This window comes from Centroberyx affinis, unplaced genomic scaffold, assembly GCF_046629955.1.
Source record: "Centroberyx affinis isolate AG114_WGS23_722 - 3 ecotype Tasmania unplaced genomic scaffold, CSIRO-AGI_Caff_v1 ptg004038l_1, whole genome shotgun sequence".
NCBI classification, from domain to species: domain Eukaryota; kingdom Metazoa; phylum Chordata; class Actinopteri; order Beryciformes; family Berycidae; genus Centroberyx; species Centroberyx affinis.
This window is the reverse complement of record NW_027281836.1, coordinates 40,542-46,973: the sequence shown is the minus strand read 5'-3', so window position 1 is coordinate 46,973 and position 6,432 is coordinate 40,542.

Genomic DNA, 6,432 nt, shown 5'->3' with positions numbered 1-6,432 from the left:
TCCTTTCTGAACACAGGCTTATACGCTGTGGAGCTTAGAACAGGTATAATTATATATTTACTGTAGGTATTATGTTCAAAGCAACAAAACACAAGCAGTGCTGGAAGGAAAATCACATTTATTTATGTTATTTATTTTTGCTCTGGAATACAATGCTGTGGAATATAAGGTAAGCAGAATGGAAGGTGCAATATAAGCCTAACAAATACAGAAAAAACAGTCAAATTAATTGTGAAAACACAGTTGTGGCCTTGGAAAAGTAAGTACACAAGAAGACTGTTAGTTCTTCATGAAGTCTGACATGGGATATATCAACACAATGTACTGTAAACACAAACTATTACATTTGTACACTTTGTACTTCCGTTATGTCATTACATCCTTCTAAATAGGGTTTGATATGTTTGTACTGAGGCAGCCGACAGCTGATGTTTTGTGCCTATATTCAGTATCTTAAAATATCTTTTTTTTCCCCCAATATCTTTTTCCATTGTCATGCCAAAAATTCAAAATATTTAGTGTTCTTCTTGTCAGGGTGGAAAAGCGTCTGAAACAACATTTAGACCAGACAGAGACGCTCTGCCATGAAAAACCTCTTCAGACCAAAGAGACACTTTGATGAACATGAAGCTGAGTGGACACACTATTAGACACTGATGAAGGCCAGAGGGCTGAAAACGTTCCCTCCATTATGAAATAAAATAAGCGCTTAACAAAATAACTATCCATTTCATGTGACCCCATCCTTTTCAACCAATAAAAGCATTGGAGGCATTTTTCCCCTTACTTCCTCATTGAATAATAACAGAGAAAATCAAATAGTACTTTGAATGTTATGAACCGTCCAGACCCCTCAGGTCTTCAGGTGCTGGTCTGCTTACTGTTCCAGGGTCAGAACAAAACATGGAGAAGCAGCTTTTAGTTTTTATGCTCCTCATGCCTGGAACAAACTTCCAGAACATCTGAGGTCTGCCTCCACTTTACAATCTTTTAAATCAGGGCTTAAAATGTTTCTGTTCACCAGGGCTTTTTAAGAAATTTAGGGCAACACTCATCTGCACTGTGATATTTATTTATTTATCTTATCTTTTTTATTTTCTTTTAAATGTGATTTTAATGCACTTTTCACTTTTCTAATCCTTGTGCACTGTCTTTTCTTTTGTCTTTCTGTTTCACTTGATTTTAACTGCACTAGTTTACTCTTCAAGTCTTTTATCTTGTGGATCTCTTGTCTGTACTTTTGCACTTTTTAATTGTAAATTTTTTACCTTTACTGTATTTTTTATTACTCTGTAAAGCACTTTGAATTGCCTCAGTGTATGAAATGTGCTATACAAATAAAGCTGCCTTGCCTTGCCTTGCCTGAAAATAAAAAAAAACTGATTATAGTTTAGAAAAGGCAAGGTGTCACACACACATCCACATACACACGTACATCCATATATACATATATACATACACACAATATACAATAATTAAACACACATGACCCAACAGGAGAAGCCTAGTCAAAGTCTTGTTTTGGAGTGTCACCCAAAAACAAATTCTCCTGAAAATACTGGATGTTAGAGAGGAATTTAAAAACCAGTGATCCAGAAGGAAGGATGCTGATGTTGGAGCAGAGGAGAGGATTCCTCCACTCCACTGCTTCAGGAAACACCAGCCAGGGTTTTCTTTGTTTTGTTTTGTTTTGTTTTGTTTTGTTACATTACTCACAGCTCGCTCCAACATGGCTGCCGCTCCAGCAGTGTGACTCATTTGTTAAATTTACCTTGTGATCCTGCCAATTTATGCCGGCTAATCACCCATCCATCTATCCATCCATCCATCCATCCATCCATTCATCCATCCATCCATCCATCATCTCCATCCATCCATCCATCCATCTTTCCATCCATCCATCCATCCATTCATCATCTCCATCCATACATCCATCCATCATCTCCATCCATCCATCCATCCATCATCTCCATCCATCCATCCATCCATCAAACCATCCATCTCCATCCATCCATCAAACCATCCATCTCCATCCATCCATCCATCCATCAATCCAGTATAGGATGTAGTAGGATGATGGGTTAGAGGTAGACTGGAAGTGTGTGTGTGTGTGTGTGTGTGTGTGTATGTGCAGCAGTGGAGACCCTCAGCTGCATTGGGGCAGAGCCAGTGAGGCTCAGACATTTCACAGACATTTGAAGTAAAAATTAAGGGAGGGAAGAATGGAGGGGTTCGGTGTGTGTGTGTGTGTGTGTGTGTGTGTGTGTGTGTGTGTGTGTGTGTGTTGGGGGGTGGGGGGTTGAGAGATGAAGGACAGAGGAGATGGATGAGGGAGGAAGAGGAGGGGAGGAGACGGGTTAAAGGAGAAAGGAGATACAAGTAATTACAGATGGGAGTTGCAGGGTGAGGACAAGGAGAGAGGAGGTGAGGAGAGGAGGATGGAGGGGAGGAGGAGAGGAGAGGAGGGGGTGATGAGGAGGTCAGAGATACAGCAGAGCGAAGAAGAGGCAAAGATGGAGAAAGACTTTAACTTTTGATGTTCTTCCAGCTAATATCTCTATTCCAGGAGTCATTTTGTGTTGAAATGCTGTAATTTACTTTTTTGGTGAATCCACTTTCCCTCAACCTGCTGGTTAATGATAAGCTGACTCATCTCAAACCACTCTGAGGTCTTTGCAGTTGTTTTTTTTTTAAAATCTATATTACCAGACCACTAAATACAGCTGTATAACCTTATCAGTAACCGTATCTACAGCCATGACTTGTATAACATAAGTATCTTTTTCAGATATTGCTTGTTTTCTGGCCTGTTTGTAATATATTTAGCTGTTATTAGAAAACAGGCAGCAGAACAGACTAATTCCTCAGTGAGTTCTCCAAGATGGCGCCGGCTTCCCTGTCGACCCCCGAGCTCCTGGAAGGGTGAAAGTGAGGACATTAGCATATCAGAGGTCAGAAGCGTCCCAGGTGTCTGAGGATTTACAGTGGGTCACTGCTTTGGTTGATCTGTGGTTCGTCTGTGCCGGTCGGCACCCAGAGGCCCTCACACCAAACCTGCTGTGGTGCTGTGTTGGTCTGTCACCATGCAATCTCTGAACCCATTGTCTATCGGTCTGACGACGATTAGACTCTGGGGGCGACGGCTAATATTTCGGGGTTTCCGGTGCAGCCAGCGGACATCCGGGCCAAGACTTCCTCTTCCGTGTGCCGGTCATTGTTTACAGTCCGATTAGCAACTTGAGACACGAGAATGGAGTCGGAGTTGAGAGACTTGTCAAGCCGACCATAAGTTTCTTAAATTTGACGGTGAGAAAAAAAAAACATGTCCAGAGTGTTAGAAACTTTGATTATGGCTGTATTGTGTTGGTATGATGGAAATGGTTTCTTTGGTGTTTCCATATCTTCCAGTTTTCTCGGGGCGGAACAAAACAGCACATTTCATCTGTCTGGCTTTGTAACATCAAGACGCTCCGAAGTTTGGAGTCACGTTAACACCCGGCAGAGAAAAGATGCAGATATCTGTTTATAGAGATTAGCCGAAAAGTCTTGGCCCGAATGTCCACTGGCTACACCGGAAACCCCGAAATATTGGCCGTCGCCCCCAGAGTCTAATGGTCGTCAGACCGATAGACGATGGGTTCAGAGATTGGTAAACATGGAACTTCTCTTTTACATATTGCTTTTTCACTCTTCAGATGTTTAGCTGACACTTAACCAGAGCGACCTGCAAAGACTGCAACAGTAGAAACTTCAATTCTAAGATCATATATATATATACACACTGATGTCAAAGGTTTGGACCCACCTGATTGAATGTACTATGTTTTTCATGATCTTAAAGCCATTTCAAATGTGTTTGTTGTAGTAGTTGTGAGGAGCAAAATAAATAAATTCACGCAAACTTTTAGCACACAAACTCTTTGGACAAATAGGCTATTCACATTGAAAAAATAGCGACAAAATTTAATACCTCATAAAATGGCGATTAAGACTTTTTAATACTTTTTAAGGGCTTTAATTTTCGCTAAATTGATTTATTACCTTTTAATTATTTTTAAGACCCTGCCGACACCCTGTAAAGGGCTATACAAATAAACAAACTATATAAATAAGGTTATTATTATTACTATTATTATTTAACTCTTCTGTTACTGGTGATCAGTCAACACAAAGCAGTTTGTATACAGAGAAAAACACACAGAGGGATGAAGTGAGATGTGAGCAGACTGGGAATGAACAGCTGCTGGGTTTATTTTGGGAAACACTGCCATCCAGCGGCCGTTACACAACATCACAGCGAGGTTCAGGTTCCTGTACTCAGCAAACAGAGTCTGTTCTGATCTGTACTGTAGCTGTGTGACAGTGGCTTTACACTCTGTTATCAGCTGCCTGCAGGCCGACAGCAGGACTCATATCTACTGAAAGGTCACAACTGGTTCTTCCTACCAGGCTGAGGTAGAAAGAGTCAAGTAGAAGTGCTGTTACTCTGCTGATATTTTACTTAAGTCGAAGTAAAAGTACCGGTGTAAAAATGTACTTCAGTAAAAATAAAAAGTGTGTGATTTAAAATGTCCTCCGAGTAAAAGTTCCTGAGTTCCTCTTTAGAACAGAGAACGTTGTCAGCTGTGATCTTTTCCATGTGATTCTAAAAGGAGAGAGGACAGAGTTCAGACTGGATTCTTTTCACTGGAAACATTAGAAATGACAAAATAAAGTGCAGAAACAAAGTAAAGTCAGATTCCTCTTCTCACTGTGAATGGATCCACAGTCTGTCAGTTTACGTTGATCCAGTTTCTGCTGCTGATGGAGAGACACACACTCTGTTCTGTGATGGATGGATTTAAAATGGACTGAGGGACAACACTTGAAAAAAAACGTACTGAAGTAAAAGTAAAATTACTGTCCTTAAAAAATACTCAAAAAAGTACAAGTACACAAAAAGCGACTCAATTACAGTAACATGATAAATATAATATAGTTTCTTCCACCCTTGTTTACAGCAACAGATAGTTAACTCCTCCCTGTGGCCTTTAACTTTATTTTTTTACGGTCTGTGCCTTTAAACACATGCCAACACCATAAAGCTCTTATCTATCTAGTAACGACTCATTATCTTTGTGCAGCGGCGGTCACATGACTCTCCGCCACGTGAGACGCACGTTCTTCTGAGAAGACGAGATTCAAAGAAGCGCCGGGACTCGCTGATGATGTGTTTAAGAGCTTTATTTAAAATAAGACTTTTCTGGCTCGCCGCCATCTGGAATGGCAGTTCACATATTTACAGATATTTACATGAGATGAAAACAAACACATAAAAAAAGAACTAGAACAAAACATATTATTTTGAAGTGATTCTAAAATGAGAAATATCCATTTTGTAAAGGTTTCATCAGTCAATACTTCAAAAACAGAGATGATTAGATTCTCAAAAACAACCTTTTTGGTGGGAAAGGTCTTAAGATTACATGTTTTTTTTCAAAATTTGGATATCTCATTTTGTAATGAAACTTCATCTGTGTGTGATTAAGTGTAATTAAGTGTATTAAATGCTATATAACTGTTGAGAAGTGAGTGATTCTACATTTCTGCAGTGGATTAAAATAAAGCAATAAAATAAAGCAATAGCATAACTGTATTGTATTTATGTATCTGAACTCATGCATTTGAACGGTATTATGTGAAACGTTTCTGTATGTTAACGAGAAGTTAAAATAAACTTGTAAAACTCCCTCGCTTTTCTTAATATAAGAAACACATTCATATGTACAAGTGGCCGGTGACACGGGACGCACACGCAGCACATGTGCAGTGGAAGGCGTTATGAATGCTTCATGTGCATTCATGGATGAGACGTTACAACAGGATCTAACAGTTTGCACATTATGAATTAAATGATGTGACATTTTCAAAACAAACAGTGTGTGTGTAGTTTGGGACGACAGAGGTTCAGACTAGTTTTCAACACAACATGTAAACAGTTAAACTCCCAAAAACCAGTATGTCTGTATTTCAATCAAAGTGAACTAAAACGAAAACTAAGATGAAAACTAGGTGTTAAAAAATAAAATAAAAATAAAAATAAAACTGTGAAAAAACTAAAACTGAACCAAAACAATCTTGTCTACTTGTAAAATTTATATAAAATAAAAATATACATGAAATGTTTTTGTGTTTGTCTTTTTGTTAATTTGAGGGGTAAAAAAAATTATGAATTTTGGGTGAAGAATTTTGAAATGGTCCCAACTTGAATGTATCGAAAAATTTATGTAAATACTTTTAGAGAATTTTTACGTTTTTTAAGTTTATTATTTGTATTAAACAATACCTTTTGAAAACCAATACTTCTATCATTATACATTTAAAAATACCAGCCCTACCAAAAATACTAAAGCTAAAACTGAAACTATATAAATAATGAAACTAAAAATAAAA